We start from the raw sequence: 22,241 nt of genomic DNA on the forward strand, positions 1-22,241 counted from the left end.
TTCGAAGATTGCGACGGATGATCACCTTCTGCCCCCATTTTTCACTACTCAAGTGATCCGCGAAGTCACCAGTAGTCCATGGACGCGTACTTGTGATGTGGCAATTCTTTTTTTTCTGGACTTTCTAACACCACTGGGGCGAGTGGGCGCTAAGCCTAACCACCACGACTAAACGCCGGAGCCGCCGCTGCTACGGCGATCTCAGTCAGGCATGCGGCGGCCTCGTCGGTCCACGTGAGCGATACGTCTACCATTACGCAAGTGGAGGCAGAAGGGGAGGACGTTACCCCCGTCCAATTGACCGAAGCTAACGGCTGGAGCATCTCCGCTTCGCGAAAGGCACGCTATCAGCGCCCGGCCAGCTGCTTCCCGACGGCGCCAGACTACAACCGAGACCCAACGGAGCCACCTTCCCTGGAGGAGCTCGAGACGAGGTAATCAAGAACGCTCGGATGGCTGCGCTACCGCGCGACGATTTCAAGATCGTTTTGAGGCCCCGTGGCGGCATCAATATAGGGAAGATGATTTTTTTAAAAAATAGAACACTGTAAATACCTTTTGTGTACTAATTTCCTGTTTTATATTTGCATAATATCTTGTTCGTGTTCAACAAAGTTGAGAAGTACTAACATATAAACCGTGCTTAGACGTTTACATTTGGCTTTGAGTATATAGGACTATTGCGTAGTATCAATTTTACTTTGGCGGGGTGGCTGAATTGAGTTACAGACAAACAGACGGACAGACAGACAGACATACAGACATACAGACAGACCCAAATTTCTGCGTTTAAGTAGCCAAAGAAAGGCTATCGTCTTTAAACGAAAAAGGACGGCACCGACGAGCACCCCCTCACCCCTGATTGTGCAAACCACGCTGGTGGTAGAAGACGACGAAGACATTGAGGATGAGGTTCATCATGACACCACACCGGGCCCAAAAAATAAGGCACTAAGCGAATCGTCTTTTAAATCCCAGACCGGTGAAGCCATCAAGGAGCTTCGATTCGCAAACCGAGAAGTCAAGACGGAAGTTCAAGGCATAAAGGTGTGAATACAAGGCGTCAAGTCAGGGGTGCAGGGTATCACGGCGGAAATGCAAGGTATCAAAGAAGCACTCCGAAACATCCAAGAATTTATTACGACGCACCCCATCTTTGTACAGTATTCCGAGGCGCAGGAAGTGCAGAGCGACCCCCGCAGCCAACACGGCCACCGACAAAATCAAACAAACAATCTGACAGGGGAACTTCCGGAGGTTTAAAACAACAAAGTGGCCCTGTAACGCACCAGTCCTTATTTTGCTTCAGGAAACCATGGAAGAAACCCCGAACCTACCTGGGTACAAGTCGCACTCAACGATGGAGGGCAGGGGCGTCTGCACGTTAGTCAAGAAAGGCTTTCCCTTCGTGGAGCATGACTAAAAGAGCACCGAAATTGCGCACACATTCGTAGAGCTCACTCCGGCCAAGAACCGAAAATGCACCATCTCCATCATGAACATATACAGCAACCCATCGCACAGGCTGCAACGATTCAAGGCACTACTGCACACAGCCTGCAAGACCGCGCACCGACAGAAAAACCATTTATTTGCGGTGACTACAACGCCGCCGACGTAGCCTGGGGCTATAACCACAGCTCCATTAAGGGACGAAATCTGGCCCAAGACACGCAAGATATGACCTCGTTCTCATCACTAAACTGGCCCACCCTACGAGACTGGGAAATTCGGGGTCCCGTGGCACAACACCTGACCTCACCTTCATCAAGAATTTCGGGTCGCCCCGGCCAGCTGGCACAACACCGGCGCTGACATGGGAAGCGACCACATGGTCATAGACATCAAGATTCCCCTTCCGGGTGCACGTCTGGCCGGAAAGCGAAAGGTCAGGTGGATCGACTGGAATGACTTCAGGAAGATCAGAGAGGCGCAGGCACTGATCTCGCTGATGTTCTGCGTCAGCAAGGCCCTAGAGGACGTCATCCTCAACAGATGGCTGAAGTTCCTACAGCGAACAGGGGCCTTCCCACACTCTATAGTTAGGTTCAGGAAGCACCTCAGCACTCAAGACGCCATGCATCAGATCAAGCACCAAGTGATCGACGGCCAAACTGTCGGCGGCAAAGCCATACTGGGTCTTGACCTACAGAGCACTTTCGATAAAGTTGACCACGCCGCGATCCTGTGACAAGTCTAAAAATTCGACCTCTGCGAACGAAGCTATAACTACGTGAGAGACTTCCTCTGTGGCAGAACCGCCGAACTCCTCGCCGGAGATCTCGAGGTGGGCGGACGTAGCACGGCAAACACAGGCATCCCGCAAGGGCCTGTCATCTCCCAGATGCTGTTTAATGTCGTCATGACCGGAGTGGCACGAAGACTCGAGAAGTTAGAAGACGTCGAACTCACGATCTATGCCAACGACATCACCCTGTGGATGTGTAGAGGAAACGACGGCTACTTCGAGACGAACCTCCAGAGAGCGTTTGAAAAGATAGAAGACTACCTTCGAGACACGGGGCTCCGGGCCTCTCCAAAGAAATCCGAGCTGCTCGTGTACCAACCATCGAGAATGCAACGACGCCACACACAGAGACAGTGCGATCAGATCATGATCCGGACTGGGGATGGCACCGTCATACCCACAGTACCCAAGATAAGGGTACTCGGGACGATTATAAAGCCCAGCGGAAGAAACACGGAGACGATCAACTGTCTGACGAGCAGGGCGGCGAACGCCGGCAGGCTGCTCAGAACAGTGACATCGACAAGAAGGGGTATGAAGGAGGACAACCTCGTCTGGCTAATACAAGCCTTCGTGATATATCACGTAACTTATGTGGCGGCCTAGCACCAGTGGTATCAGAGCGAGAAAAAAAAATATTTACATTCTCATACGAAAGGTGCACAAGACGGCACTCGGTCTTCCCGACTCGCCAAGCACTGAAAAACCGCTTGACATGGGTATACACAACACGCTCGCAGAAATCATTGAAGCCCAGCAGACGTCCCAGCTTGAGAAACTGCCGAGGACGAAGGCCGGCCGCCACATCCTTGACAAGCTACGAATTGGAAACCACAATCAGCATGGACTCACCGCCAGGCTGCGCGAACACGGCCGTCGGGCTCTACCCGTGGACCCAATCCCGATAAACGTGCACCCGGAACACAACAAGGGCAGACGCCGAGCCAGAGCCAAGGCCCTCACCGACAAGTTCGGGGAGAACCCCGGTGCGCGGTTCGTCGACGCGGCGGAGTGCCCGAACAGCTCAAGCTATACAGACGCGGTGGTAGACGCGCACGGAGTCACGAGAACGGCCGCAAGCATCAAGTGCGACAGAGCGCAAGAGGCAGAGGAAGTGGCCATCGCCCTGGCGCTCGTAGACGGGGACTGCGCCACGGTGCTCAGCGTCTCTCGGCAAGCCATTAGAAATTACGCCATAGGGAAGGTATCACCCGCCGCCGCCCGCATCCAGAAGCGGGCCGACCTTAGATTCAAGAGATGCCTTCTCTGGTTTCCAGTACACGAGGGCAAGGTGTCGGAAAAAAGGAAAGTGGAAAAGACTCTGCTCACGCCGCGCCGTGCGCACTATCTCTCCGTTCCGCCGGCAACCAGGCAGACGCCGAGAGACTCTGGTACAAGAAGAGAATAGTCACCTACAACGAGATTGTGAAAACGTACCGACTGGATTGAAAAAAGCTCCCCCCAACCGGCTAAAAGCTGGATAGAGCTGAGGCGGTAACATTGCGACAACTCCAAACGGGGACGTTCCCGACACCACTACTCCTGCACAAGATGAATCTCGAAACCTACCGCGACAGCAAGTGCAATATCTGCCGCAGGGAGAGAGCAACTCTCACGCACGTGCTGTGGGACTGCAAGAAGCATCCCGAAGAGGCAAAAAAAGGAACTCTGCCGCCGCGACTTGAAGCAGCGCTGTCGTCCTACTATCAAGACGACCAGCTCTGGGCATTCCAGCAAGCCTGAGAGGCAGCGGCTCGGCAGGATCGGTACGCTCCCGCGAAGGCGACCTAGTCCAGGTAGACGGGCGTGGCAAGGCCCACGGCTCGCGTGGCGCCAGTTTTGCCGGCCAAATAAATGTTTATTCCACTCCACTCCACTCTTATACGTAGTGTTAAAGTCCTCTTAGCGGCTTATTGTCATAGAGCTTTCTTTCTGGTAGTTCCTGAAAAAAAACAGTTGCAGCCGTTTTCTGTAAAGTTACCCCCTTTGTAGATGGCCATCCATGTGGGGGCGGCTTTAAACCTCAACCATATTCAGCGCATGGTCCGCGTCTTGGCAAGTCGGTGTCGCCCAGCGTGGACGTGTGCCGCCAAAACTCATGGAGTCGCAAGCTGACGCGCGAACAACGCCGATGTCTACGCTCGCCAGTCGTCGGCGCCGACACACGGCCGGGAAGCAGCGGCAAGCATGTGGCAGCATCCGGGTTTCCTCTCCATCGTGTGGCGTAAAGTAATTCCTTTCAGCAGGTAACAATCAATTCCTTTTTACCTGCGGTAATCGGCTGCCTTGAGAATAATTGCGAGCTATTTCTGTTCGAAAGCACCCATTCCGTTCATGAATCACTTGGCTGTCATTGGGGAGATTGGGGATTTACTAAACCTTGTTGCGTTTTAAATATTGTTACGGAGAGGAATACGTGAAAATGAAGGTGTATTTCACACACACAGAGAAGCGAGCACCGCGTTGGACCTAGCCCGAACCTCTTCTTCCTCCCAGCTGAGCCCTAGCACATGTCCGCAATGCTTGGGGCTATGTACTAACATTTCGTTCTTGAACTACTGACACACTGTAACATAACCCCCGCGGCAAAAAGCGCCGTCTCGGTGCTTCCTAGGGCGATGTTGTGTGAGGGCGATGGTACGGCTTGAGGCGGGAAACGTGGACAATGTCTGTTTTGCCGGTGCCAAGGTGGTAAGTTGGTGAAGGGGCGGCTTGGGAGATTTCGTAGGTGACTGGGGTCACTTGACGGACCACATGGTAGGGTCCCATGTAAGGGAACAGAAGTTTTTCAGAGAGCCCCAGGCGGCGGGACGGCGACCACAGAAGAACAAGAGACCCAGGTGAGAACTGCAGGTCTCGGTGGCGAGAATCGTAAAGCGCCTTTTGGGAAAACTGCGATGAGCAGAGGCGAGAGCGGGCAACTTGTCGAGCATGGTCGGCACGGTCAACTGCGGCTCGGGCATATTCCGAAGTTGGAACTGAAGGCGGCAAGAGAGTGTCCAGTGGCAAAACAGGCTCGCGACCGTAGAGCAGGTAAAAGGGAGAATATCCAGCGGTGTCGTGACGGGACGAATTGTACGCAAATGTAACGTACGGTAACGCCACGTCCCAATCACGATGGTCGTCGGAGACATACATTGAGAGCATGTCGGTAAGTGTTCTATTGAGTCTCTCAGTGAGACCATTCGTCTGAGGGTGGTAGGAAGTCGCGATCTTGTGTTGCGTTGAGGAAGCACGAAGAATATCGGCGACAACGCGAGAATAGAAATAGCGGCCGCGATCAGTAAGGAGCTGACGAGGAGCGCCATGATGAAGGATGACGTCTTGGTGAAGAAAATCGGCAACGTCAGAGGCACAGCTGGTGGGGAGAGCGCGTGTAATTGCATAACGTGTGGCGTAATCAGTGGCGACCGCAATCCACTTGTTGCCCGAACTGGAGACCGGGAAAGGACCAAGGAGATCGACGCCTACACGAAAAAATGGCTCGGTGGGTATGTCCACCGGTTGGAGAAGGCCTGCTGGGGATGTCGTAGGCTTTTTACGGCGTTGGCAGAGGTCGCAAGAGGCCACATAACGCCGTACAGAGCGATAAAGGCCTGGCCAGAAGTAGCGACGACGCACACGGTCGTAGGTGCGGGAAACTCCGAGGTGGCCTGCAGTGGGTACGTCATGGAGTTGCTGGAGAACGTCCGAGCGCAGACGTTCAGGGAGGACCGGAAGCAACTCTGGACCCTCGGGGCGGATGTTGTAGCGATAGAGGACCCCATTGCGTAACTTAAAGAGGCGCAGTGAAGGGTCATGGGAGCCAGAGTTGAGAGAGAGAGAGAAGTGATTGGATGGAAGGAAGGAAAGGAAAGTGCACTGGGGATATTATTGAGCTCAGTAGGGAGCTCACCTGCATACAACCCAGTGCGGTGGGGAGGGGAAGAGGGGATAAAAGACTTGGGAGGAGGTTAGGGGTGGAAGCCAGAGTTGAGACGGTTCATAATTGCGCTGAGAGATGGATCGCGGCGCTGCTCGTCCCCAAGACGTAACAAATCCGTTATTGCGAGCACACTACTTGAGTTTCTTGAAACAGCAATGTCGGGGTTGTCAACCGGGTAACGGGACAGGCAATCGGCGTCTTGATTCAAGCGGCCGGACTTATAAACTATCGTGTACGAATACTCCTGCAGACGCAGAGCCCAGCGACCTAGGCGTCCTGTAGGTTCTTTCAGAGAAGAAAGCCAACAGAGCGCGTGGTGGTCGGTTATCACCGAAAAGGGGCGTCCATACAGATACGGGCGAAATTTTGCTACAGTCCACACCAGTGCCAAGCACTCCCTCTCCGTGATTGAGTAGTTCTGCTCAGCGGACGTCAGGAGGCGGCTGGCGTATGCAATAACACGGTCTCTGCCGTTCTGCGGCTGAGCGAGGATAGCGCCAATGCCATGTCCGCTAGCGTCCGTCCGGACTTCGGTGGCGGCAGTGGGATCGAAGTGGGCCAGGATAGGTGAAGTGGTGAGAGCGGATATCAATTTAGCAAACGCTTCTGCTTGAGATGCACCCCAATGGAACTCAGCGTCCTTTTTAAGAAGGTCTTTCAGAGGGCGCGCAATGTCAGCAAACCCCCGTATAAAACGCCGGAAGTACGAGCATAGGCCAATAAAACTGCGGACGTCCTTGGATGAGCGAGGCTCGGGGAATTGCTTGACTGCGCGTACTTTGTCAGGGTCGGGTTGAACCCCGTTATTGCCAACAAGATGGCCAAGGATGGTTATCTGGCGGTGGCCAAAGCGACATTTTTTTGAGTTCAGCTGGAGGCCCGCACGTCGAAATATTATGAGGATGTCTGAAAGGTGCTGGAGATGCGTTTCAAAAGAGGGTGAAAACACTATCACATCGTCCAGGTAGCATAAGCATGTTGACCATTTGAAACCGCGAAGAAGAGTCCATCATTCGCTCGAACGTTGCGGGAGCATTGCATAGTCCGAACGGCATTACTTTGAACTGGTAAAGGCCGTCTGGTGTGACGAAAGCGGTCTTCTCTCGGTCCAAATCATCAACAGCTATCTGCCAGTAGCCAGATCGAAGGTCAATAGAAGAGAAATATTTAGCACCGTGTAAAGAGTCGAGAGCATCGTCAATCCTGGGTAGGGGGTAGACGTCTTTTTTTGTAATATTATTGAGGTGCCGGTAATCAACGCAGAATCGCCAGGTGCCGTCTTTCGTTTTTACCAGCACCACTGGTGAGGCCCAGGGGCTGCACGAAGGCTCGATAATATCCTTGGAGAGCATCTTGTCAACTTCAGCTTGGATGATGTCCCGTTCAGCGCGAGATACCCGATACGGCCGCCTGTGGATGGGAATGGCGTCACCGGTGTCGATTCGATGAGTCACGAGGGTAGTTCGACCCAGCACTGGATTGTCCAAGTCGAAGATGTCGCCATATGAAGCCAAGAGCTCACGCAGAAGGTGTACCTGATCTGGGGAAAGGTCAGGGCTAATCATAGCGTCGAATTGAGTGGTGGGCGGAGGTGTAGCGGACGAAGTGGGCGGATGGGATATGCGGTTTACGGTAAAAGCAGAAGTATGAAAATCGGAGACCGGACAAACAGTAGCGACAGTCATTCCTTGCGGAAGAACCTGGGTGTGGAATGCGAAGTTCAGGAAAGGCAAGGAGACGTGGTTCTGCTGTATGGAGACAATAGTATGGGGAAGGGCGACATTTCGGGTGAGTAGAACGTCAAGGACGGGCGCAACGACGTAGTCTCCATCGGGGACGGGCATGCTTGAAGAGAGAGGGACATAAGTAGCGGCTTGAGGCAGCAGGCGGACGTGCTCATCAGAGCGTAAGTGGAGGAAAGGTGGGGCGTGGTCTTCGGAGGAAAGTGGGAGCTCAAGTCGAAGCAGACCCGTCGAACAGTCGATTAGGGCGGAATGGTCTGAGAGGAAATCACGGCCGAGAATGACGTCATGAGGGCATTTGTCCAGAACAAAGAACATAACAGTGAAGGGTGGCCAGCTATGCTCACTCGGGCGGTGCACATACCCGCGACAGCCGAAGTTCCTCCGTCAGCAACGCGAACGTGCGAAAGAGCAGGGGTGAGTACCTTGCGGAGGCGAGAGCGCAGCTCTGCACTCATGACGGAGATGTGGGCACCAGTGTCGATTAGGGCATTAACAGGGACGCCATCAATTTCAACTGCTAGCAAATTGTCTTCAGTCGGCAACGTCAAGAGAGGGTTTGCGGGGTCGGTCGTTGATGCAGCGTCACCTCCGGGAGCTGCATCAGCTAGATTCCCGGAGATGAACGGCGAGAGTGGTGCGGCGAAAGGCGACGAAGTTCCGGAGAGCGAGACGGGCGACGGCGTTGGAAGGTTGTACTCTCCGGTGGAGCATCTGCTGGTAATTGGGTCTCAAGGTAGGGCTGGGAGCGGTAGTAGGTTGGGCGGTGTCCATCGTTGCGGCGGGAGTCGTCCCAAAAGGTACTCCTGGAGGACCAGCGGTTCCGACAGTAGCGCGCGACGTGCCCAACACGCCTGCACGTGAAACAAATCGGCCTGTCATCCGGAGTTCTCCAATCAGCGGGGTTTCGATAGCGCGTAGGGCCGTACACATTGCGTGGTCCGGGTGGGGCATAACTGCGGCGGGGAGCAGGAGTTACGGCGCATACTGGCTGGAAGCCCATGTTGGCAATTTCGTCACGAACGACAGCTTGAATGAGCGAAATGGCTGGAACAGGGCTGGTGACGGCATGGGGCATAGTTTCGGCTGGAGCTGTCGCTTCAAGTTCTCGGCGTACTATCTTTTGGACGGTGTGCTCTAGGGCGTCGCGGTAAGAAGGCGCGGGCGAAAACGACTGAGGGGCCGGTGCGTCGCAAGAAGAAGTAGCAGCGGTGTTGGGCAGCCGTTGGAACTGCTGCGTGATGCGCCGACTCTTCGCGTGCTCGAAGCGCCGGCATTCTTTCAGGATAGCATCGACTGTCGTACAGTCCTTGCATATTAGCAAGTGAAAGGCGTCGTCAGCTATTCCTTTGAGCACATGTCTTTCTGTAAACTGAAAGCTGATTTTCTATGTGTTAGTTGTGTGAATTATTTTGTTAATTTTTATTGTCACAAAGTACGTGCCATTTCCCGCAGAGTCACGCCAACACGTGGGGGGGGGGAGGGGGACGTCACCTTGTCAGGCCTTTTTTTTTTTTTCCTGTAGCCTTTTTGACCGTCCCCCTCGACAACTGTATAGCCAGTCTTGTACATGTTGTCGCAATAAACTTTCAACTTTCAAATTCAACTTCAACCTTGTCCTGCTCGGTCATGCTCGCATCAACCTTACGGCAGAGAGCCAGAACGTCGTGAATGTAGGCGACGTACGGCTCGGTCGACGTTTGGGCACGGGAGGCAAGTTCACTTTTTGCGCGTAACTGGTCGGCGACAGGGTTGCCGAACTCTTCCAAAAGCTTGGCTTTACAATCGTCCCAGCTGGTGAGCGTAGATTCGTTCGTCTCAAACCAAGTGAGGGCCGTACCTCTGAAGCAGCAAGGGAGGTTGGCGAGCATGATAGTGGGGTCCCAACGGTTGTGGGTGCTGATCCGCTCGTAGTGCTTGATCCAATCTTCCACGTCAACGTTGTCAGTGCCGGTGAAGAAACCAGGCTCGCGGGGCTGAGTAACGACGACCAGCGGAGTCGCCGACTCGCTGGGCGGAGCCATGGTGGCAGGGTGGATATGACGCCCACTGCGGAGTAACGTGATGAATGGTGACGAAGCCTCGAGGATTTGAGCGCCAAGACGAGAGGTAAGGGATGTCGGGCAACCTCCACCAAGATGTTACGGAGAGGAATACGTGAAAATGAAGGTGTATTTCACACACAGAGAGAAGCGAGCACCGCGTTGGACCTAGCCCGAACCTCTTCTTCCTCCCAGCTGAGCCCTAGCACATGTCCGCAATGCTTGGGGCTATGTACTAACATTTCGTTCTTGAACTACTGACACACTGTAACAATATGAAGCTTTCAAATGTGGCTTGTCTGCAAGATCGGTGCGTGTGGAACAAGCGTTATTAACGGCAGCATTATATCTGCGCATTTTATTCTATTCACGGCTGCGTGTCTTCTGTAGGGAAGACTGGGGTTGTGGTAAAGCTTTTCTTGACTCAAATAAATGAGCTTTTGTTACATCGGTTGTAGCACTAGAATAATTGTCTTGCCTAAAAGGTCAGTGCGTAAGAAACTGGAGTTCTCACTCCAAATTTATCAACTACAGCAAAAACAAAACACAACGACAATGTGTGTTGGAAGCCTGGGATAGTATACTGAATTTCTGCCTTCCGCTAGTCGCCTCCCCACGTGGCCGAGAGGTAGGGTGTCCACTTCAGTGTTGATGGTATGGTTTGATTGTTGGAGAAACCTCCCTTTTTTTCGATTAGGGTGTGATGACACTTTTAAAGTCGATAGTCTTTCTTGGGCTACTTAAACCCAGAAATTTTGGTCTGTCTGTATGTCTGTCCGTCTGTCTGTCTGTGACTCGATTCAGCCACCCGGCCAAAGCAAAACAATGCCTGCGCAATAGTCTTATATAGTCACAGCTAAATCTACCCGTCTTGGTCCAGTGTAATGTTCATAATTGTCAACATTGTTGAAGACGAACAAGACATTACGCAAATATGACACAACAAATCAATACAGAAGTGATATTTGCAGTGTTCCTTTATAAAAATTCAAACATGCTTGACTTTTGCGAAATTAAATACTTCATCAACTGCAGAAAAAGAATTCACTCCGCCGTCGCCTGCTGTCGCCCGCGCCACTATAGCTACTGGCGCCATTTTAAGAAATCAACCGGCAACAGTTACGCAAGGTTCCACTAGATAGGTTCCACGTTCTGCTTGCAACGCACGTGGAGTAGGGAAACGCGGTTCTGTAAACGTCGAAGTAGGTCGCCTCGATTAACGCGCGTCTTCGCCGTACGGCAGCGTTCGCATCAAGACACCCGGTTTGGAGTAATAGAACGCGGTAAATTTAAAATTATTTAAGCAAACATTTGGCGTCTTTACCTTGGGAGGAGCGTGACGCAAGAGGAACAACATGAAAAATGAGCGGTAAAGCGAAGGGAGGCATTTACTTCGCAAAAGCCGATAAAGACTACCGTCTTTTGACGTCATTTGCAACGAAAGGAGCAGATACGCGACCACTTTTTTTGTACTAAGGTAAGCAAAGGGTAATAGGGTAACTTTCCTTTGGTTCTACAAGTGACGCCTGACTCTAACCTCAGCAGCAAAGCCGCGCTGTTTTTTTTTTGCTCACACTTTCAATTTATGAAGCAGTTCGTACATATCATCTAGGTTGCACATCAAGTTGCAAGGAAACGGTTTGGCTGGAGTCTGTTTTTGTTTATCAAGCTCTTATTTATTCAGCTTTAAAGGGGTCCTGAAATACCTTCCGCCGATGCATGGATGTACATGTAACCAAATAAGACATTGTATTAGCAATCTCCTCCCGCAAGAATTTTGTTAAAACGATGAGTATTAGCTGAGAAATCGTAAATCAAAAACCGCGCATTATCGTCGCTCCGCGTTTCCTCCTCTTTTCAACTGTTGACGGCGAGCGAGCACTCCCTCCCATGATGCTGCGCTAGTCAGCGGTGACGTACTTCCGCATTACGCTCCTCCGACTGCCGTCTGCTACGGGCAAGTTTTGTTGACACCATGAATTCCGCACTCCGCTCAAGGATGGATAAGCGAACGAAAAATCTGGCCGCATGTGTGCGCTGGCTGTCCTGCCCTTGCCCTTTCGCGGTGTGCGTTGCTGCAGTGCAGCACGTGACTTTTAATCGGCGGCGAACTCGCAGCCGCTGGGGAGGATCTTGCGCTCGGTCCCTTTCATGCACCGCGCACTGTTTATCCAAAAAGCGCCGTATCAGATGTGGCCAAGCTGGTGCCGGGTCTTATTTTGCGGTGGTGGTAATTCTTGCCGGCGCCATGCGAAAAAGACATTTTAAAGCGATACAGAACCCGTGCACAAAACGCTTCAATCCTGTGAACAGTTCAGCTTGGGGCGACGCGTGGTGGAGAGCGGCAACGTTGGCAAAACATGCTCCAGCGTGGCTCTGAGCTTTCTAGCGCTGGAGCGAGCGCCTTTCTTTGACGATCTCAAACATCGGTTGCCTTGGCAACAAGGCACAAACCGCCCCAGAGGTCAGTTACGGTTGCGTGATCCCGGTTCAGCTCGGGGCCTGTCACAAACTGCAGGCCAGACCCTCCATTTTTTTATTTTCGGACGGCCTCCCGGACGGAGTCGGCCATCTTGCGCCGCGCGGAGGAATTCGGGGTCCCCCTTCGGCTTTGTGCGCACCTCCTTTGTTTCGTCCTGCCTGCTACCAGAACAATGCGAGCTGCCGCATTCCAGCGCTGTTGTCCGAGGGTGACGTCACGGTCGCTGGCGTGGACGCGCGCTTGCGATCGTGGCGAAGGAAGCAAGGGCCCCCAGGAGGGGGAAAAGAGGAACAATGGGAATACTCCGAAGTGGGGCTACGGGACGGCCGGCGGAGGTTATTTAAGCGGACGCAAGCGATTGCTTGGGGCAGTCGGCGGAGATTTCAGAACGTGCTACGCGGGGAAAGGCCCGGGGGTGACGCGCTTTAGCAGAAGCACCTCGGTAGGCTCGCGACGGACCGGTCTACGCCTCGGCTCAGCGCTCGAGTTCGCCCGTCGCCGCGAGTCCCATGGCCGACCAGCTTCTGCACCCCGGAGCCCCGAAACACGTGAGCTGCTGCCCGGCGAGGCCATCTCCACCTCGTCGTGACTTTCTGCCGTTCAGCCGGCGGGTTCTACTAGCCTCGTAGGGACTTTCTCTTCCCGCGCCCCCTACTTCGTAATTGTTTGTCGTATCGGGTTAAAATATCCGCCTTCAGTTTTTTCCTTCTAGCGTCACTCGTAACTAACAATGTTTGTCCCCTAGAGGGTTTTGCGTGTTGTGTAATTGTTAGTATTTTTTTGGTAGTTACGTTGTTGAGGGTTAAACAAGTGTTTGCCTCTAGAGTGTTTTGCGTACTTGTTAGTACTTTTGTTGTAGTTGCGTTGTCGAGGTTAAAACCAGTGTTTGCCTCTAGAGTGTGGCGCGTACGGCTGTCTAAGTATGTTTTCGAGATAGAAGGTTAAGTCGTAGGCCACGGCGGATTAGTGCCTGCGCGCACAGGCCGATGGCATTGTGAAGGTTTTTTCTCTTCTTGTGTCGGGCGTTGCCCTGTAGTCTTTTGTTTGTACAGTAAACCTTTATAGTCCAAAACGTAGCCGAGCATCTCCGTTGTGATTTCCTTCACCCCAGCGATCTCGGCACACGTGAAAACTCACGGGCCGACCACCCTGCTAAAATATAAATAACTGTTGTCTCGCGCCCCTCCTTTGGTATTTGCAAGCGGACGCAATTACTCGGGGGAGGAGTTTGTGACAATAAGTGGCGTCCGCGACAGGACCGGTCGGCCACGTGCTGAGGTTGCTGGAATCGGAGAGGCTCACGTGTAGTAACGCTAGCCGCTGGCTCGCGCATTTGTTCTTTGAGGCTCCACAGTAGCTGAACTAGCCGCCGCGACACAAGGTGCTTCTAGCAGATATTTTTTTTTTCGTGTTCTCCCGGCGCTCGAGATGGCGGAGACTGACAAGTTGATCGAACAGGGCCGAATTTTCGGACTTGAAGGAAGTAAGCTGATGGAGTTCGTCCAGCAGGAGAGAGCAAGGCTTAAAGATGAGCGTAATGAAGAACGGCAAAGAGAGAGGGCAAGGTTTGAAAGAGAGATAGAGAACCATAAGGTGGAGATGTACCTAATTAGCCAGTGCAGAAGCCTGGAAGAGCTGGAACGCAATAGACAGAGGAGGAGAGATGAGGCGAAAGAAGAGAGTACGAGAGAACAGCAAGAGGCTGAACAGGGGAATCAGAAGAGCCCGGAAGAGGCTGAACAAGAGATCCAGAGGAAGGAGTTAGAACAAGAGCTGCAGCGGAAGCAGGAGGAAGCGCAACCGGAGATGCAGTTAGAGATTGATGAAACTCAACCAGAGGGTCAGAAGAAGAAAGAGTTTCCGCGAGTCTTTGGAAGGAAAGATCGCGAGGCGGAGATGGGAGACCAAGAAATGGATAGGACGAATGCCATTTCGCAGCTGCGCGAGTTCTATGGTCCAGGCGGAGTACCTGAAGAGTCTACAGCTTTGGGGGCGTGCGATGCTGGGCCGCCTGAGTTCGTGCCGCCGTTGCAGGAGCAGTGCGACAGCGCAGGCGCGTGTATGGCTGTTTCTCAGCATACGGCCGCGGGTCAGAAACAGCCTCGAGAGCAGAGGGCTTTGGCCCCTAGCGTGCGTAGTGGCACGACACCGAACTTGTTAGGCAGTAGGCCAGCAAGGGAGCGCGCCGGGTACGACGAGTTCCGACCGGCGCGGGAGAGAGCTACGGTCGCTTTGCAGCAGGCGCGTAAAGGAAGGCGCGCGCGTAGTTCTGATTTTCGCGGGAGAGAGGGAAATGGGCGGCTGTGCCTGACCACGCCGTGGCGGACGACGCTCCGTAACATTTCGGGTGACCCTCGGTATGTACCCCCTCGTGGGGCTAGTTACCCCAGCCGTTCGACAAGCAGAGTTACTTGCCTAGGCGGGTAGAGACGGTATCGCGGGTTGACCGTTTTGTGGCCTTTGGTACAATTTTGTATGTTTGAATTTACTGTGTAGTCTTTTTGTTGAGTGTGTCGGGCCGCGTGCTTCTGCTCCGCACGTGGATAGAGTGTTGGTGTAGGATTGAAGGGTTTTATTTTCGTTCACCTCATGTGATTTGTGCGTTGAGTTCTCCCTGTGTAAGACTAGTGTGGGAGTGCAAGAGAGAGACTTGAACAGTTGTGTGCGCGATGTGGTGGCGCGTGAATTTGCGCAGTGCAGTCGACCGAAAGTGCTCTGCAGGTGAGCGCGTGCTCAGATTCGTGAGTGCGCGTTTCCACGATTCCTCGGAGCTGTGCGACCAAAAGAGACACTGACTCGCCACGAACATTTTTTTTTTTGCTTTTTCTCATTGCCTGTGTAGAGCAGTGTGCGTGTGTTGTGGCCTGTTGTTTGTGTGTGTTAGAATATTCTGGAATAATATTCTTTAGGAGGGGGCAAGTGTCACAAACTGCAGGCCAGACCCTCCATTTTTTTATTTTCGGACGGCCTCCCGGACGGAGTCGGCCATCTTGCGCCGCGCGGAGGAATTCGGGGTCCCCCTTCGGCTTTGTGCGCACCTCCTTTGTTTCGTCCTGCCTGCTACCAGAACAATGCGAGCTGCCGCATTCCAGCGCTGTTGTCCGAGGGTGACGTCACGGTCGCTGGCGTGGACGCGCGCTTGCGATCGTGGCGAAGGAAGCAAGGGCCCCCAGGAGGGGGAAAAGAGGAACAATGGGAATACTCCGAAGTGGGGCTACGGGACGGCCGGCGGAGGTTATTTAAGCGGACGCAAGCGATTGCTTGGGGCAGTCGGCGGAGATTTCAGAACGTGCTACGCGGGGAAAGGCCCGGGGGTGACGCGCTTTAGCAGAAGCACCTCGGTAGGCTCGCGACGGACCGGTCTACGCCTCGGCTCAGCGCTCGAGTTCGCCCGTCGCCGCGAGTCCCATGGCCGACCAGCTTCTGCACCCCGGAGCCCCGAAACACGTGAGCTGCTGCCCGGCGAGGCCATCTCCACCTCGTCGTGACTTTCTGCCGTTCAGCCGGCGGGTTCTACTAGCCTCGTAGGGACTTTCTCTTCCCGCGCCCCCTACTTCGTAATTGTTTGTCGTATCGGGTTAAAATATCCGCCTTCAGTTTTTTCCTTCTAGCGTCACTCGTAACTAACAATGTTTGTCCCCTAGAGGGTTTTGCGTGTTGTGTAATTGTTAGTATTTTTTTGGTAGTTACGTTGTTGAGGGTTAAACAAGTGTTTGCCTCTAGAGTGTTTTGCGTACTTGTTAGTACTTTTGTTGTAGTTGCGTTGTCGAGGTTAAAACCAGTGTTTGCCTCTAGAGTGTGGCGCGTACGGCTGTCTAAGTATGTTTTCGAGATAGAAGGTTAAGTCGTAGGCCACGGCGGATTAGTGCCTGCGCGCACAGGCCGATGGCATTGTGAAGGTTTTTTCTCTTCTTGTGTCGGGCGTTGCCCTGTAGTCTTTTGTTTGTACAGTAAACCTTTATAGTCCAAAACGTAGCCGAGCATCTCCGTTGTGATTTCCTTCACCCCAGCGATCTCGGCACACGTGAAAACTCACGGGCCGACCACCCTGCTAAAATATAAATAACTGTTGTCTCGCGCCCCTCCTTTGGTATTTGCAAGCGGACGCAATTACTCGGGGGAGGAGTTTGTGACAGGGCCCCACCTCGCGACATGTGGGCACTGCAGGCGTACCACTCACTCTCATTAGGAAGTGTGAGATGCGTTTGGCATTGCAGGAGGCGATGGTGTGTGTGTTGTGGACGCCTTTGTTTCGCGATGAAATGCGACGTTGTGCATCTGCGGGTGGATAGTGCTTCCCATGGTCTGGATTATCTTTCTCGAGCGACGTACGACTCAACCTCGCATGGGGCATGTGCAGTGTGCGTGGCTAAAAGCAATCTCGGCTTGCGCGCCAGAGTTAAGTGGCTTGCTGTTCGTCCCCGCAAACCGCGCGCGAGGTGAGTGCCGAATTTACGACGGGCAGGAGGAGGCAACCCATCGTCTGTCAATCGCGGTTCAGACTTGCAACGCATGTTGTGACGTTGGGTTCGTTCGAAACGCATCTCTGGATTGTTTTGAAGTGGAAAAAAATGTATCCGTCAAACCCGGGCATTCGGCTCAGGGCGTTCTCTGCGATTGCACGAAAGAAGTGCCACGGGGCTTCAACGCTTTCTTTATGGAACGTACTCCGGTAAGAGAATATCCATGTCGTGTTATGGCCGTGTTGCATTCAATACGAACGGTTAAGCGTTTGTTTACACTTGTTTCGTTTCTCGTAAAATGTCCAAGCACTCCGGCACTACGCTGGCAGATCAGCCGGCGAGTCGACGCTGAGCAGACGACTCATCTCTTTGCCGGAAGTGCGTGAAAAAGCCGCCCAATAGCAGGATGTCTAGCTCATGACGAACATCTGGGAATCGATGATGTAGACATGTGAAGATGGCGGCGTCCAAAAACACGAAGGAAAGGGTGAGAAAAAAGCGACAAACTTTGCAACAAAAGTGTGAGCTTTCCGCTGCGCGTAAAAGAGTAATACTTGGCCCAGATGACCTTGACGACCCAATCTAACGATTGCGCTACTTCATTTAGTGTGCTCAAAATGCCTTTCAGGGCCCCTTTAACGGTGATAACTTTATTTACATTTTGCTGCATTTCAAAATTGGTCCGCAAGCATTCTTAAATGGGCCCTGAAAGGCGTTTTGAGCACGAAAATGAACCAGCGCAATCGTTACATTGGGTTGTCAAAGTCAGCTGTTCTAAGTATTGCGGTTTTACGTTTAGAGGAAAGCTCACACTTTAGTGCAAAGTTTGTCGCCCTTTTCTCACCCTTCCCTGCGTGTTTTTGGACGCCGCCATCTTCACATGTCTATGTCATTGATTCCCTGATGTTCGTCATAAGGATGACATCCTGCTATTGGGCGGCATTTTCACGCACTTCCGGCAAAGAGATACGTCGTCTGCTCAGCGTCGGCTAGCCGGCTGATCTGCCAGCGGAGTTCCGGAGTGCTTGGACATTTTACGGCAAACGAAACAAGTGTAAACAAACGCTTAACCGTTTGTATTAAATGCAACACGGCCATAACACGACATGGATATTATCTTCCGGGAGTATGTACGTACCATCAAGAAAGCGTCGAAGCCCCTTGGCACTTCTTTTGTGCAATCGCAGAGAACGCCCTAAAGCGAATGCCCGGGTTTGACATACATTTTATTCTACTTCAAAACAATCCAGAGATGCGCTTCGAACGAACACAACGTGACAACATGCGTTGCAAGTCTGAACCGCGATTGACAGACGATCGGTTGCCTCCTACTGCACGTCGTAAATGCGGCACTCACATCGCGTCCTGTTTGCGGGGACGAACAGCAATTCACTTAACTCTAGTGCGCAAGCCGAGAAGGCTTTTAGCCAGGCACACTGCACACACCCCATGCGAGGTTAAGTCGTACATCAGCCCAGAAAGATAATCCAGACCATGCGAAGCACTATCCACCCGCAGAAGTACAACGTCGAATTTTATTGCGAAACAAACGCGTCCTGAACACACAGGAGGCGATGCACACACAAATACAGCTTCGGTCGCTGCCTTGGCTTAGCTGCAAGCTTCGATCGGACAGTCAGCGATGTTACTACGATACAGAGTTGCGTGAGGGCGACGTGCTAACCACTTGATGTATTCAAAAACACATCGGCAAAGAACTTGGTTCATCGGAAGCAAAAAATCTTTCCTCCATTTTGCGCTACTTGCCGCTATGTTGCGGCCTCACGTACGCACGTATTTTTCTGCTGATAGAGAGTTTTACTGCAGCGTTTGTTGCCTTTGCATAAGTTAAACGCTAAACGTTTGCGCTCCGCTACGTAACCACCGCGAGGGGAATTTTAGTAGAGCGTCTCATCAGTTTTGCGTAGCGACACGCTAATGCATATGGCGCCATCTGTCGAATGTTTCACGAAATGACCCGCCGGCTGATCTGCTAGCGGAGTGCCGGAGTGCTTGGACATTTTACAACTATCTAAACAAGTGCAAACAAACGCTTTCCCGTCAGTGTTGAATGTAACACATGGGTGCAGCTTGTCAGAACACGGGTGCTTGCTGCTCGAGTGCGGCGCTGGTTTGCTCTGCGCCTTCCCGTTCATCGCCACTGATAAAGCGATCCGAACCGGCGCGTTTTGTGGACGGGTTTTGTATCGGTTTAAAATGTCTTTTTCACATGCCGCCGGTAGGTATTACCACCGACGCAAAATAAGACCCGGCACCAGCGGAGCCACATCTCAGACGGCGCTTATAAACAGTGCGCGGTGGTTCAAAGGAAACGAGCGCACGATACTCTCCGTGCGGCTGCGAGTTCGCCGCTGATAAAAATTCACGTGCCGCCGATAGCAACTGCAGCAACGTACACCGCGGAAGGGCAAGGCCAGGCCGCACACATGCGGCCAGGTCTTTCGTTCGCTTTTTCATCCTCGAGCGGAGTGCGGGATCTATGGTGTCAACAACGATTACAAAGCGAAAAGAGCTTGCCCGTAGCAGACGGCACTGTGAGGAGCGCAATAGCGTAAGTACATGAGAAGCGCAGCATCATAGGAGGGAAGGCTTCGCGCCGTCAACAGCGGAGAAAAGTTGAAATGAGGAGGGAACGCGGGAAGACTATGATGCGCGGTTTTTGATTTACGATTTATCAGCTAATACTCATTGCTTCAACAAAATGCTTGCTGCAGGAGATTGCTAATACGTTGCGTTATTTGGTTATGTGTACATCCATGCATCGGCGGAAGGTATTTAGGACCCCTTTAACAATGAATAAAGCTAGACATGTTTTTTTACCAAACATTTAGGGTCGTCATGCCCGCACTTAAACAATCGAAAATAACTGCTCATAAATGATAAAAAATAACTTGAAAAGGATCACAGAATTTCTACTAGCACGTCTACCAAATCACGTTGACGCAGCGGTTGACACGTGACTTCGCTGTTCTCATGTGGTTAATCGCCCTCCCCTGCGTGTCGACGTAGTGCCGCCGAACGACGGCATTGCTCGCGCGACGCGTGATTTCACGTCCTTGTAATTGGGCCTTAATTTTGTAACCTTTCCAATTTCACAGTGAACAATCTGCATATGACAAGCAAAATAAGCTCAAGGTAACGGTAGAGTCGTCTTTGCACTTATTGCGATATAAATGGTTTCTGGATACTTTTCAGAACAGAACAGTTATAGCGGTGTTCTGTAATCGCTCCATTATATTGCCATGCTCCACTGCACATTTTCCAATTTGGAAAACCAGCTTAGAAAGAACAGCATTACCCCGATGTTCCTAAAGTATGCTTCACCGCAGAACACAAACCCTTGCTGGGAAGACAATAATTCCGGGGCAATATACGCTTTCTGTTACAATGTGTGGGCCAAAGAACTTGTTTATTTGTATGAATTTTTTCTATACATAGAGCCTGTTTTTACGGGGTGGCAAAACCTGCTCCAGACGGAGCATGACCTGAAACCAGGACAAACTGTCATCAAGCCTAACTGTGGAACAGATACGTTGTTAAAATGGATACATGACTCGGTGGAGCGGTAACAATCCTCTGCCTGTATTATTTCAGCCACTAACACAGTCCTAAGCCCGAGTTAAGCATGTTTTTGTGCAAAATAGCTTGGGGTTATTGATTAGGTGCGACAAGAATTCACATACCGCACTACAGAATTTATGCGTCATCATCAACAACAACAGCCTTTTTAGGTCACCTGCAGGTCGAAGGCTTCTCCCGTTGACCTTCACCCTCTTCCTTTCTGCGCTATCCGAGTCCCTTCTTTGTTTCCGAATTTTACTTCGTCTCTCAATGAACCTATTGCCTTCCGCTTCTAGTCCCGGTCCTCCGTGCCCATTCTGTTTCTCCTCGTGGTCCTTGACACCTGTTGGTATCGCGTCATATTGCATTGACCCCCGCAGTCCATTTGTATTTCCTAATTTGAACTATCACACCTTGTACTCAAATTTGCTCCCTAATCCAGTTTGCGTGTTTGCTGTCCCTAAGCATTACACCTATTAATCTTTGCTGCATGGCACGTAGGGTGAATCTAAGTATGCTTTATAATCGTTAAGTAAGGTGACAAGCTCCCGTTTCGTATTGGAGCACCGCCAGGTTGCATTGATTGAATACCTTTCTTTTTAGCGATATAGGTAGCTTGCCTTTCATTATCCGCGAGCGCTTACTGAGTACACCCTAACTCATCCTATTGGGAGCCGTATTTCTTTCTTATGGTTGGGGTCACCACTGACTATCTGGCTTAGGTAGATATATTATTCTACTGGTTGCAGTGTTTCGTTACTTGCACCGAAAAGGACGCGTTGAGCATGTTTGTTTATCAGTACTTTACATTTATTTATATTTATCTTTAGCCTCACGGCGAAACTATCTGATTCTAGTTGTCAATCATTTTTGGAGCTGCTCTCAGATTCACGGAGCATGACTATGCCGCATGCACACCTCAACAGGCTCACGTATTCGCCTTTATTCTCTAAGCCTACGTTTTCCAAGCCAACCTTCATGAATACGCACTCCAGACATGCAGGGAACAATTTTGGCGAAATGGTGTCTTCTTGTCGTACTGACTTTCGGATCTAAAATTTTTCGCTTAGCTTGTGCTTTGCCTGTGCTTTGCTTGCACTTTGCTTTATTATGCTTTGCTTTGCTTTCGCTTTGCTTTTCTTGTGTGTGACTCAGATGGTGCTTGACGCCTCTTACACACGGAAAGAAATTTCTTCTTAATGCATGAAAAAGGGAGTTTTGTGTATGTTATCGGTGTGAAACGCAGCGAAATCCTCTTGGTTGAGCGGTTCCGACCCTAGCGAACATTGCGCGCTCATCAGTTCAAAGGGCCCGGGTAAGTTGCGCTAAGAGTTCATATGTACTTATGCTGTGGCAATTTTCAGTATTCAACAACATGGGATCTTTCCTCTCCTTGACGCGTGCAGCAAGGCCGTATGCGGCGAGAGCACCACGTGCGCTCTCGGCATGTGTACAAGATGACTGCTGGACTGATTGAGGATGATTTGAATATATAGGAGCGGATTAGGTTAGCTGGAGAGATTTCCACCCCTCCCTCTTCGTGGCGCGCAAACACGTCTGCTTCCCACAAGGAGGCCAAAGGGTGACACCAACGTCAATACGCAGGATGTTTTCTCTGGGCAGGAAGCTTGGGCGCCTATGCGATAAGAAGCCCGTGTGCACTCTTGACATGCGTCTAAGAGGTGTATAGATGAATCTAAAAGTCATTACGTAACGTGTGCGCGTCTGTTTCGTGTAACGTGTGTTAAGGACTCACA

The 22,241-nt window shown here is 51.8% G+C and overlaps 1 pseudogene; it reads right to left on the bottom strand.

Moving 5' to 3' along the window:
* Positions 1-4,986: 4,986 nt before the first annotated feature.
* LOC144139617 (uncharacterized) lies at positions 4,987-9,939 on the bottom strand (annotated as a pseudogene).
* Between the last annotated feature and the right edge of the window lie 12,302 nt (positions 9,940-22,241).

The sequence above is a fragment of the Haemaphysalis longicornis genome, unplaced genomic scaffold, assembly GCF_048455015.1.
Source record: "Haemaphysalis longicornis isolate Haplotype H1 unplaced genomic scaffold, Haemaphysalis longicornis Haplotype H1 scaffold_5, whole genome shotgun sequence".
Taxonomy (NCBI): Eukaryota; Metazoa; Arthropoda; class Arachnida; order Ixodida; family Ixodidae; genus Haemaphysalis; species Haemaphysalis longicornis.